At 43.2% G+C, this 13,984-nt stretch overlaps 1 protein-coding gene across 1 annotated transcript in view; it reads left to right on the top strand.

The window, feature by feature from the left end:
- LOC120029304 (ras-related protein Rab-26-like) overlaps nucleotides 1–13,984 on the top strand; it is an 80,336-nt gene that overhangs the window by 16,062 nt on the left and 50,290 nt on the right. The window lies entirely within an intron of this gene.

Here is a 13,984-nt window from a genome sequence, read left to right as displayed (position 1 = left end):
AGCATGTGTCAAGCTTAGCCTTGTGTTAATGCTAACGCCAAACCAGCGTGGCCTTTTCTCTTATCGGCCAGACAAACAGAGAGTACACAGTTAAAGATCCAGGAACACAGGAGCGACCGTCCGTCCGTCCGTCCGTCCGTCCGTCTGTCTGTCCGTCTGTCTGTCTGTCTGAGTTACCTCAGTGTGAAGACGGATAAACTGTTCATTCTGCAGATGCATTGTTGCGTAGCCTGGTCTCAGATCTGTGTGTGTTGTCTTGCCAACTCTTTTGAGAGAGTTGAGTGCTGCAAACAGTATAATTGCAGACACATAGCTACAGACTCGACTTGATTATGCATTCTCAAACTATTCTCAAGGCTACTCATTTTCTACACACTGAGGGTTTGTCAATGTTCATTTCACATAAAAATAGTTGAGTTCCCCACATGTGGGGAAGCTTTGGAAGCCTGAGATGTGTGAGTAAAACACATTCCCAGATCACAATAGGGAAAACGCCAGAACCTGCAGATTATCAAGACCAAGGTTTCACTATGTTTGCATAAGCATTCATTACTATTCAACTTCCCCCCTTTCCATATTTATTCTTCTTCTGATCTGCTCTGCTCCTGTTCTGGGGTGTGCTAATGTATTCCTGTAGCACACCCAGAACCGAGTTTGGGAAACCCTGCTACAGAACCACTTTGCCTGTACATTACAGGTGCTACTAAGTTAATTATATAAAGGAATAGTTTAACAAACCCTGTTATATAGGACTATAGGACAGGCCTGGGAGAGGTGACTCAATGGGCTGTGATGACACACACACCTGAAGCCGCGGAGACTGTTGTTAGGGCTGCGTTACCTTGACAACGGCTCTACTTGTCCTAGCTGTTATGTACTGTATGCACGTGAGGTGTACCACCATAGAAATAGAATCCATTTATATGTGTACTACACTTTGTTGCTTGGCTAGCTGGCTGGTCCTTCTGTGTGGTGAGATGTCAATTGTTATCTATGATTGGAGCTACATTCGCCTGCATAAGAAGCCTTTTCTTTTCCTCGTGTTTGCCCCAAGATGCTTGCAGCTTATGTTTCGGTGCAGCAGCTTGTGCTCTGTCAGAGCAAGGGAGAGATAACGATCGTCGAATCCAATTCCAGTCCAAATCTCTTAAAATACCAGGTAAATACCAGACTGCAAGAGGGCTGTCATTTTAAGCCTTACCAATCTCTGTTAGGCAGGATGAGCCATCCTAAGGGGATAATAGTTTCGGGGAGACATCTGGATGAGAAGCCTGGCGTTTAAAGCTTAGATCTATGGGGTGAGGTGCGTCGCCCCTCCCTAGGGTCCAGGAATGCTCCGGTCGGGGTCTTTGTGGGGTGGTTAGTATGCAGGTTGGCATGGTAGGAAGACATCGCCACCTGGCACAATGCTCTGTTCAAAGGAAAGCTTTCGAAAAGCACATGTCAGGTCACAGGCCACTTCTCGCCATAAGGCAGGTGATGTGTCTCTGGGAGTACAATGTCCCCGGCGGAGGATGGTTGAACCGGAGGAGGAAGGACATGTTTAAGAAGTTTGTTTTACCCATTTTGTTGCCAAAACTTGTTTTAGAAGTTTATATACTTGTCATAATTGGCGTCAACAAGTGAGTGAGTGAGTCAGTAAGTGAGTCCCAGTGACTCAAAGTGATCAGCCTAGTGTGTGGGTGAGGCAACATAACAGTTAAGAGTGTGTCAAGTCCTCCTCCCCACATGAAAATGTTGACTCAGACACAGCCTGCCTGGCACAGCCTGGCATCAGGTCCCTGACACTTCCGGGAGAAGTGGCATTTCTATACCCCCATGTTGTTGCCCTGAAGTCATACAGCGTGTGTATGTTTGCCACCTCCTGCCCCGATGTGTCACACACTCAACGGTCTCAAACAAGCCCCCTTGCCACCTGAGGATGCGTTTGCACACCAGCAGGTTGCCATACGCACTAAAAACAACAACGTACCCACTGAGCCTGTCTGTTTGTCTCGCCCCCAGTTACACAGATACACACACACTCCCCTCTTATCTGACTGGACACTTTGTTTATGAACCCCCTCCATCTCTCATCTCTGTTTGTAGAGTCAGGTGAGTGTGTTGTCCTGGGTGGATATGATAAGCTGAGGCTAAACACTGGCCATGTCCGAATATCCATACTTGTGTCTTGAATATTAGGCCATTTGAGTATGCGAAAATATAATGTTTTATAGTATGTGAATTTTCTCAAATCTAGTATGCTTTAAATGCCAGGATGTTATACTCATTTTTGTTCTTCATCTAGTAGAATTCGATGCGCACTTTCCCACAATGCATTGGAAGAGGTGGGATGTGAGTGATAGGCCCTAGTTCTCTTCAAGTATCCAAACAACAAAACAAGGCTAATTATTTGGGAAGTTTTTTTAAAATTTATTTTTACCCAAAGTGGATTTCTGTTTTCTCATTGAAAAGTGTTTCTTGTTCTCTTGGCCTTCGTCAGAGCTTTTAAGCTAAACACTAAGCCATCTTTGGATTTCTGAATGTGTCTGTCCTGGGGACTCAGGATGTGGCTGCGTTATTGATGTCATGTTAATCAGGCCTTTTGATATGAAGATATGGATTTATTTTTTATTTTTGTAGGCTAGGCTACCTATTTCTTGATTTAATTTATGGATCAAGCCTTAACAGTCAATCTTATCTCGTTCCCAATGATCAGGGCTTTAGTTTATTATGTTGCTGTCCAGCGGTTCTGAATTTGTTACGCAACCGACGGTCCACGTTTTTCTGTTCAATAGCATTTTGATTTGAATATTTGAAAAGTTTTGGTGTGTGTACTAGGCAATTTTCTAAAATGTATATATGTCACAGCACTTTGGTTACACTAATAACTATGTTGAAATGGAACCAAATGATCTGTTTGTCCTTTTTAAATAGGATAGATGGGCTATATGGTCTTCTACGGTATAGGTCCAATGTGATAGTCTGCCTATAACCAGCCTGAGTAGTCCTATAACTCCATTCCTATTCTATTCAGAGTTTAGAGAAATTAATCGAATTGGAAATGAGCTATTATCAGGCTGGTTGATGTGATGCATGTCTGTTGAATGTGGAAATATCCACCTGGACTCGGCTCCGCCCCACCTACTATTTACCAAACAGTACGTGCTAAATAGTATGTGACGATGCTGAGTACATAGTATGCATGTTTAAGTATATAGTACGCTGGTATGGATATTCGGACACGGCCCGCTGTGAATGCACATGAGACTTCATTAGGCCTTTATTACCAATAAAGAGGACTCAGGGGTAGGGACTGGCTGCCTCAGACAGGTGTACGAACTACATAGAGGAAGAAGGTGTAAGAATTGTCCAAGAGTTGCTAAATCGGTCTGAACATCTGGTCTGAAATTCATGTTCATCTGAATGTGGCTAGGTCGAAATGACGAGGACAGCTCAGGCTGCCGTGGCCTGTGATGATTGGTTGATATTATAACGTGCTCATGGCTGATTAATCGTGCCTTGGAGGAGGGGAGAGAGAGGGGTCGCTGCATCTTTTTCTCTGCGTTAATCGATCGCCTAACAAATCTTACCTGCCAACTTCACACCGAGGAAATTGAGTAGAGCAAGTGTCACGGATCTACTACAGCACACGTAAGGTTCACACACACACACACACACACACACACACACACACACACACACACACACACACACACACACACACACACACACACACACACACACACACACACACACACTCCTTTTTTTCACACTTCTGATCTACTTTGGAAAACTGAATACATTCAACCGAAAGGTTCACTGTGGAGAATTTCTCACTGAAAATCAGCGATTCGGTCTCAGACTAGACTAATAGCATCGTAAAAGTCACATCAATCAAGGTTAGTGGTAATTGACACCAAAATCCAGCAAGTTGAATAGCCTACAGGACAGATGAGTCTCTTCTGTGTTTCCTAATCTGGAATTACATTTCTAACTGTAAACAGCTTGGATGGAGCTCTCTCTTGTGTTACTATAACTGTAGTGATGTTTGTTTTAGGAAGCCTTTTGCCTTTTGGTAGGCCATCATTGTAAATAAGAATTCGTTTTTTTAACTGACTTGTCTAGTTAAATAAAGGTTAAATACAATAAAATAAATAAATACAATCTGGATGATGGACTGTAAAGTCATTGAAATGGTTCATCTGGTAACTAAACCACCATTTTATTACGTTTCAATATTCCGATGCCTTTTTCTCTCTCCCTTCAATATCTGCAATCTCCCCCATCACTTTCACCTTTTCTTTTATGTGTCCTTTATTTATACAGGTGGTCTCATTGATATAAAATCTATTCGGCAAGAGAGACCAGTTCTTCCAATCTCTTTAATTTTGATGAAGGTCCAAAGGGACAGTGACCCTTCTTGGTCATAAACAGTAATAGGTCTGCATATAATCACTCAGCCAGTGACCACTATCGTCACCCCAGCACAGCCCCACTGACATTTAACCTCTGACTTTTGTCACTTCCTGGTTTTATTATAATCCTGTGAGGTTCGGCCTTAGGCCCCTTTCTGATTAATGCATGAAGCAGGTGAAGAGGAAGAATGAGGGAAAGGATTTTCTGCTCTGGAGGGGCCCATCTATTACAGTATATATTGGTGGGTGGGCCTGGAGACTGGGGGAGCTATTGATCGGTGGTGGAACACTGTAATGTTGGAGTAATATTTTCAAGGTTTTGTACTGGACAATGGTTATTATGGGCTGTCTATCTTCTTGTGATTATGGATGGTAATCTTGTGATGGCATGGATGCAGGTAGAACATGTTGCATTTTTCAAATGTGTGTAATTGTGTCTGCACATTTGTAGTACTCCCTCACATCCATTCCTTCTCTCCTCTCATTCCCTCCTCTCCTTCTCTCCTCTCCCTCACATCCATTCCTTCTCTCCTCTCATTCCCTCCTCTCCTTCTCTTCTCTCCTTCTCTCCTCTCCCTCACATCCATTCCTTCTATCCTCTCCTTCTCTCCTCTCCCTCACATCCATTCCTTCTCTCCTCTCATTCCCTCCTCTCCTTCTCTTCTCTCCCTCACATCCATTCCTTCTCTCCTCTCATTCCCTCCTCTCCTTCTCTCCTCTCCCTCACATCCATTCCTTCTCTCCTCTCATTCTCTCCTCTCCTTCTCTCCTCTCCTTCTCTCCTCTCCCTCACATCCATTCCTTCTCTCCTCTCATTCTCTCCTCTCCTTCTCTCCTCTCCCTCACATCCATTCCTTCTCTCCTCTCATTCTCTCATTCTCTCCTTCTCTCCTCTCCCTCACATCCATTCCTTCTCTCCTCTCCTTCTCTCATCTCCCTCACATCCATTCCTTCTCTCCTCTCATTCCCTCCTCTCCTTCTCTTCTCGACTTATTCTCTCCAGTGCAGTCCACTTCCAGATGGCTTTTGTCGCTGGCCTGTTGGCCCTCCTTGTCCTGGGCTAACCTGGGCCTGGTCTGGTTCATCATGATCCTGTTGTTATGCTCCACAGCACACAGTAGTACTTGGTGATTGTGCTTGAGTTTGATTTAGGATGTTGCTCTCGAGTCAGAGGTTAAATATGTGTTTATGCATTCATCTAAGGGTTGTTAATGGAGCATGCAGCATCTGGGGCTGAGCGGCACTAAGAGAGAACGTCAGTACTGCTGCCATGCTCCTTAATTTAACTCACCACTACGGCGAGAGCTGTCAGAGGCCAACTGCCGCTACTGCATCCAGCTCACACATATACGGCGAGACAGAGAGAGCAATAGAAAGAAAGAGAGAAAGGGCAGGAGCAGATTAAAAGACAGAAAAGACAGATGGAGCGTCACAGATAAAAGGGGCGGTCAGACCAGTGTGAAGCGAGCGAAGAAGAAGAGGAAGAAGAACCTTTTAGAGGAAGAAGAGAGGCACAGAGGGAGACAAAGCCAGGATAAGTCGGGTCTTTACTGGGCTCAGGGCTTATGGACCGTGTCCATAGAGGTGCAGGATGCATAGGAGAGATTTCAGATAGATATACTGTGCAGTTGCTGCATGGTGGATTAAACTTTATAGGATAAAAATAGTGTTTGTGTGTATACTGTAGATGAGATGTCAGGAGTGTTCTCAATCTTCTACGACTTCATTTTCTCTCCCAGCTCAGCAACATTGAGTGCTAATACAATCAGCCCTGTCTGGCCAGTGGTAATTACCCAAAGTGTTCGTTATTTAATTATGTCTGGCTAATGCCTGCTTGAAGGCAATCTAGGTGATTTATGCAAATGACTGCACCCTATAATAGAGTTTTACAGTGTTGTAATTTCAGTGTCAGAACATTAGAGTTTTACTTGAACCTCACAGCATGGGGGTTGCTTCCATGGAAAAATAATACTTAGAATTGGAAAAGCACCTTAGATCACAGCAATTTAACTACACCCTCGTGGTTACACTAAATATTGTCTGCCGTCCACACAGACCCATTGACTTGAATAGGGATGTCCGTTCTAGTGATTCTATTTCTATGGTTTCATATCTGTTGTTCTCCTATGTACACCCGGTATTTTTCTTTATCTAAGGCAACCAGCTGCAATAGGAGAATGAGTTGCACAAAACACTCTTTATGAAAGTACATTACATACGGTACTGTGTATCATAAGGCCTTTATTTGAGGGCCTAGTTGCACCCTAACACAGTGGTCTGAAACTCCTGGTTTACAGGCCACATCAAGCCTGCAAGTCACATTATGCTGGCTTCAAATTGATGTGTAATTATTTTTGGGCTGCCAGGGCAGTGATGTAGTCGATTAAGGCAGCCCCCCGCACCTCTCTGATTCAGAGGGGTTGGGTTAAATGTGGAAGACACATTTCGGTTGAATGTATTCAGTTGTGCAAATGACTAGGTAACCCATTTCCCTTTTCCCAACCACCTGCAATAGGATTGTGAGTTTGCTCAACATTTGGGTATATAACTGGACCAGCATACAGCGTTGCCTTCCAAAGGCAAACATGCATTTGTAATTCGACTCAACACATTTTTATACATTCAGCTCACTGTGAGCAAAGTTTGTTGAGTGAACAAACGTTCACACTTTAGCTAAAGTTCTTGTCCTTCTGAAGTCCACCCAACTCACAGAATAACGCTGATTATGCTACAGTGGAAATGCTGGTATTCATCTATACCTCACATCATCCAAATCTGTAAGTATTCAATTGGTGAGGAGTTCTGGCGAAAGGTACTCCTCGGGGGTTCGTACATATTCATAGGAGTGTTGGTCTGGAGTGTGTATGGAATTTGATTGACAGCTGGCTCTATGTAGCTGGATGTGTATGAAGAGCCTCACGATGAATATTAATTAGAACCCACCTGGCACTGTGTTGAGGGTTTGGTAGTTTATGCCAGTGCTTTGATGTTGTATGTATGTATGTATGTATGTGTGTGTGTGTGTGTGTGTTTGCATGTAATGATCAATTCACAGGCATCAATAACCACCTCTAGTCCAAAAAACGTTTGTGCCACAAACGTTTTAGCATTTGTGGCACAAACCCACAAAGTCATGGGACCAATACTTACATTTTTCCCGCATCATGTCCAAATCTTCCGGAAGTATCTAAAATTGATTGTAAAAGCTCAACAAATACACTTATAGATGTTTTGAACATTATATGCGAAAGATTGTAATATCGATGCCATGACTTAAATGGGTTTTGTGCCACAAATGCTAAAACGTTAGCATGTGAAAACAGTGCCAGGGAAATTAAACCAAAGCATGGATTGCTGTCATACCTTGTCCATAGACTGCTTACAGAGTAAGGAAACCAATATGTCATTTTGTAATTTGGTTGAACTATCTCTTTAATGGTGTTGTATTGTACTGGAACAAATGACAACAAACTATAATTTAATGGGTTAATAAAAAAATAACGCTATAAAAATCCTACAAAACCAACAGTGCATTCGGGAATGTATTCAGACCTCCCCTGATAAGGTATTTCAGTTTTGAATTTTTAATAAATGTGCCAAAAATTCTAAAAACCTGTTTTTGCTTTGTCATAATGGGGTATTGCGTGTAGATTGATAATGAAAAAAAAATATTTAATCAATTTTGAATCAGGCTGTAACTTAACAAAATGTGGAAAAAGTCAACATTCCGAATGCACTGTATAGGCTCCAATATGATTACTTTTGAAAAAAGTAGTCCAAAAGGATTCCAATAGGATTCTGATACATTTTACACCAAATCCTATAGGATTGCGAGAATCCTATAGGATCCAATAGAATTACTTTTGATTTCCAATAGGAAAAAAAGTAGTCCAATAGCATTCCGATTGGAATCTGACAGAGGTGGAAAAAAATCCTATAGGATTCTATTGGAAAAATTAGTAATCCTATCAGATATCTTGACTAGGGACAACAGGTGCTCTCACACACAACTGAGGAATGCAGAGGCATCTGACTGTCAGGATACACATGCATTGTGGGATGCTGCCAGGGACAGAAGTCTCACTGAATTTGAGACAAATAACAGCGCCACAATCTTCATTTCTAATACTAATGACAGCATGGAGAGAGAAAAAGAGGAGCGCGATAGAATGAGAGTGAGAGAATAAGTGATGAGAGAGAGAATGGCAGAGGGAGAGCAAGAAAGAGTGGGAACGACCCAGCGCGAAAAGATTAAAGAAGATAGGTCCTGGCCTCCACATTACATCAAAATGAGAAAGAATGAGAAAGAGAGAGAGAGCGAGAGAGAGAGCGAGATCAAGGAGAGAGAATGCATGAGGAACGAGAGGAGTCTTGGTTCAGGTTTAATAATAAGAGCTTCTTCCTCCTCACAAGGAAGGAAAGAAATTGGTCTTCCACTTCTTAGAAGCTGTTCCTTAATTTCCTTCAGTTTGTGAGGGATGCCACCTGCTTTCTTAATGTCACCAGGCTGATAAATATCCATTGGGTGGAAGAGGATGAATATGTAACAGGGTTGGGGAAAGGAGAGCCCCCCAATCAGTGTCTCAACTTCCTAGAAGGCCATGTGTAACTAGGCTGGGTGTGACAGGTAGATTTTAGACCACACATGCATGCACACACACACACACACACGTGCACCCGCCCACTCTAAAAACACACATGCCACACACACACACATTATTTTCTATCCCGCTGTAGTCTCGAAGGACTATTGATTATCTGTGAATATACAGCGTGCTGTACGGCTTTATTAATATGGGACCCATGTTCAGTCCAGTGTGTGTGTGTGTGTGTGTGTGTGTGTGAGAATCACCAGTATGACACACACCTTCCCACTCACACACTCTGTCTAAAGCCCTCTGTTACCCTCTGATGGTCTGAATCCACGGCACAGTCATCAGGCTTCAAGTCGGCGTTGCTAGGACTACTCTAATCTAGGGTAGTCATGTGCAATAACCAATATTATTGTGACACGTCGATATAAAGCGTGTAACATGAACTACACCGTCACGAGTGGCGTTTTCTGTCACGTCCTCCACGAACCAAACCTAAAAAGCCACGGTCTGTTACTGAAGAGGTCACTGCTACCTTCCGTGCTCTCCACAGCGTCAGAGGGGCAGCGTTAGTGCAGTCGTCATTCTGGTCTAGCTTCTTTGAAGCGTATAAAAAAAGATGTGCATTTCATTTCACTCGCAGATAGTGCGGAGCTTGGTCTCCTGGGCGTGCCTATTGCGTCATCCCTGTCACGATCGTCTGTAGAATAAACGAACCAAGGCGCAGCGTGCTCTGAGTTCCACATCTTTTATTTTGTGAAACTTAAAAAAAAAAGAAAAAAAGAAACCAACAACGACGTGCAGTACTGAGGTGCCACATGCACTGACTCAAAACAAGATCCCACAAAAAAAACTGTGGGGAAATGGCTGCTATATGATCCCCAATCAGAGACAACGATAAACAGCTGCCTCTGATTGGGAACCATACCAGGCCAACATAGACATAAAACAACCTAGATAACCCACCCTAGTCACACCCTGACCTAACCAACATAGAGAATAAAAGGCTCTCTATGGTCAGGGCGTGACAATCCCTGGGGAAAAAAGCGGGAGCTTATGTTAATTGTTCTCTATTTATACGGAGCAAATGCACATTGCATATGGCAAGTCTACTGCGTCAAAGCACCCTGTTCCATGCAATATGTATGAAATGCATTGGCAATGAGGAGTGGTAGTTTTGGCAGGCTTTATGTATCTAATTGCGTGTGTTTGTAATGGCAAGAAGAGGGAGTGTGATTGTGGTTTGACTTTAGAATGTTATGCTGACTTAGCTATCTGCCGTCTCTGCTGGTCTCTCTCTCTAATGATGCTTCGGTATAGTTCTCTGCTCGGCCAGCTCGCCACAGCCAAGGCTTTCGTTTTTTGACAGAGGCTGCAAAGGCCTTGTGTCAAAACCGAAGGGGGAAAAAAAGAGCCAAGGACAGCAATAGGGCGACAACAAGCAAGACAACAACACATCACACCTCAACAAGTAGCAGCATCTTGCACCGGCACCGACAAAGTCACAACCTTGTCTTAACTTTTCACATCTTTTTGTTTCGGCTTGTCCTTAGAAAATAATCTACTCTACAGTATATTTTACAGTTTGGACTGTAAAGTTCAGACAGTTCTTGTTAGTTGACCAGATGTTACTCCTCTTCGTGTTCTTCAACACTGTACTTGACCACAGAAGGGACCCAAGGTCACCCAGGAGAACTGGGAATTGGTACTGGGAATACTTGGGAACAGATTTCCCAAATTAAAATAACTTTGAGCGGATTTCCTGGTGTTTTTACAGTCTTTTATGTAACCCCCCACCATAGGGGAACCGTTGTAGGGTCACTGAAGGAACATAAATGGGATGGTTCTTTGAAGAGCCGTACAAAAATCTAAAACCAGAAATGTTTTGGCCCTCCAGGACCGGAATTAAATAGCCCTAATTTGCATATTTCCCAGTGCCTTTCGAGTATCAATAACACCCATGACTGTGCTTACTAGTGACAGAGAGATGGTTGTTAGATTCATTTTCAGTCCCGTGGTCTTCATCAAGTGAGAGCATATGTGAATATGTTGTCATTAAAATGTTATTCTTTAAGATAATACCTATTTCATAAAGCCTTCTTTTGAGGGACTAGTTTTACCCTAATACAGTGGCCTGAAACACATAGTTTACAGGCCACATCAGACCTGCAAATCACATGATCTAACATTTAGAATGTTTTATTCACCCACATTCACAATGACTGCCAGGGTTGGGAAGATTAAGATATGTGACTACCTTAAATATCTAAAAGTGGAACAACCATTTCAGTAATGGGTGCAATAAGTCCAAGTAAGAGATTGGAATAGTTTAGAAAAATGTATGTTATTTATACTGAACAAAAATATAAATGCAACATGTAAAGGGTTGGTCCTGTTTTTCATGAGCTGAAATAAAATATCAGAGAAATCTTCCATACGTACAAAAAAAGCTTCTTTCTCTAAAATGTTGTACACAAATTTGTTTACATCCCTGTTAGTGAGCAGTTCTCCTTTGCCAAGATAATCCATCCACCTAATAGGTGTGGCATATCAAGACGCTGATTAAAGAGCATGATCATTACACAGGTGCACCTTGTGCTGGGGACAATATAAAAGTCCACTCTAAAATAGGCAGTTTTGTCACACAACACAATGACACAGATGTCTCAAGTTGAGGGTGAGCTTTTGCCAGAGAATGAAAAGTTAATTTTCTCTACCGTAAGCCGCCTCCAGCGTCATTTTAGAGAATTTGGCAGTACATCCAACCAGCTTCACAAACGCAGACCACGTGTAACCAAGCCAGCCTAGGACCCCCACATCTGGCTTCTTCACCTGCGGAATGGTCTGAGACCAGCCACCCGGACAGCTGTTGAAACTGTGGGTTTTCGAAAGCAAAGAATTTCTGCACAAATTGTCACGAACCATCTCAGGGAAGCTCATCTGATTGCTCGTCATCCTCACCGGGGTCTTGACATTACTGGGGGTTCAGCATCGTAATTGACTTAAGTGGGAAAATGCTCACCTTTGATGGTCACAGGCATGCTGGAGAAGTGTGCTTTCACGGTTGAATCCCGGTTTGAGCTGTACTTGTCAGATGGCAGACAGCATGTATGGCGTCGTGTGTTTATGCGGATTGCTGATGTCAGAGTGCACCATGGTGGCGGTGGGGTTATGGTATGGGCAGGCATAAGCTATGGACAACAAACACAATTGCATTTTATCGATGGCAATTTGAATGCACAGAGATACTGTGACAAGATGCCCATTGTTGTGCCATTTACCTGCTGCCATTACTTCATGTTTCAGCATGATAATGTACAGCCCCATGTCGTAAGTATCTGTACACAATTCCTGGAAGCTGAAAATGTCCCAGTTCTTCCATGGCCTGCATACTCACCAGACATGTCACCCATTGAGCACGTTTGGGATGCTCTGGATCGACGTGTACGACAGCGTGTTCAAGTTCCCGCCAATATCCAGCAACTTCACACAGCCATTGAAGAGGACTGGGACAACATTCCACAGGCCACAATAAACAGCCTGTTCAACTCTATCCGTAGATGTGTCACGCTGCATGAGGCAAATGGTGGCCACAACAGATACTGACTGGTTTTCTGATCCATTTCTGATCCATCCCAAAAAATGTTTAAGTATCTGTGACAAACAGATGCGTATCTGTATTCCCAGTCATGTGAAATCTATAGATTAGTGTTACGCTCGTTGTCGGATGATAAATGACCGGACCAAGGTGCAGCGTGGTAGGCGTACATTCTCTCTTTATTGGAAAACGTAACACCAGGAAAAAAACAATGAACACAAACCGAACGTAAAGCTAGTCGTGCAGAAAGCAACAAACAAAGACAAGATCCCACAAAACCCAAAAGGAAACTGACACAACTTATATCTGATTCCCAATCAGAGACAACGATAGACAGCTGCCTCCGATTGGGAATCAAACACACCAACATAGAAACAGAAAACCTAGAATGCCCACCCTAATCACACCCTGACCTAACCAAATAGAGAAATAAAAAGGCTCTCTAAGGTCAGGTCGTGACAATTAGGGCCTATTGAATTTATTTAAATTGAATGATTTCCTTATATGACCTGGAACTCAGTTGCGTGTTGCAATTATATTTTTGTTCAGTGTATATTTGAGTAGCATAAGATTAATTAATAGTTGGTGCAACGTTAGACAGTCTCGTGTTCCAACTTTGTTTTACTAGCATGACTCGTTCCTGTTCACACCGATTTGAAGAGCGCAATACAGTCATTGAAGGAATGAATCTGAGCCTAACGCTTATCAGCTGTGGAATGCGGGGCTTCCAGCGAGGACACGGATTCCATTGGCCTTGTGTAGGGTGATTGTAGATCCTTCAACCAAAGTCGCGAGATTGCGACTCCCCATAGTATGTTGAACTGAAGTTGACTGACTGAAAGGGAACCTGTATTTTTATCCAGAGTATTGGACACTGTAACCTGCCCCATGCTGGGCTAACCAAGTTCTAAAGACACAATGTGTTTGATAGTCTGGTAGCCTTGACTTTGACCCTCAATGCCCTTGCATGCATATACATGTGTACGCGCCCTTGCATGCATATGCTTGCAATTTAAATTTGAGTCATTTAGCAGGCACTCTTATCCAGAGCGACTTACAGGAGCAATTAGGGTTAAGTGCATTGCTCAAGGGCATATCAACAGATTTTTCACCTAGTCAGCTCGGAGATTCAAACCTTTCAGTTACTGGGCCAACTTCTTAACCGCTAGGCTACCTGCCGCATGCTGATGTGTGTGTGTGTGTGAGTTTTAGCAGCTGTGTTGGCTGAAACTGGGGGGCGGCAGCTAGCCTAGGGGGGCGGCAGCATAGCCTAGTGGTTAGACCGTTGGACTAGTAACCGTAAAGGTTGCAAGATCGAATCCCCGAGCTGACAAGGTACAAATCTGTTGTTCCTAGGCCATCATTGAAAAAAGAATTTGTTCTTAACTGACTTGCCT

Source organism: Salvelinus namaycush, chromosome 35 (assembly GCF_016432855.1).
Source record: "Salvelinus namaycush isolate Seneca chromosome 35, SaNama_1.0, whole genome shotgun sequence".
Classification (NCBI taxonomy): domain Eukaryota; kingdom Metazoa; phylum Chordata; class Actinopteri; order Salmoniformes; family Salmonidae; genus Salvelinus; species Salvelinus namaycush.
Note: the sequence above shows the minus strand (reverse complement) of the source record. Positions and strands in the feature narration are given on the sequence as shown.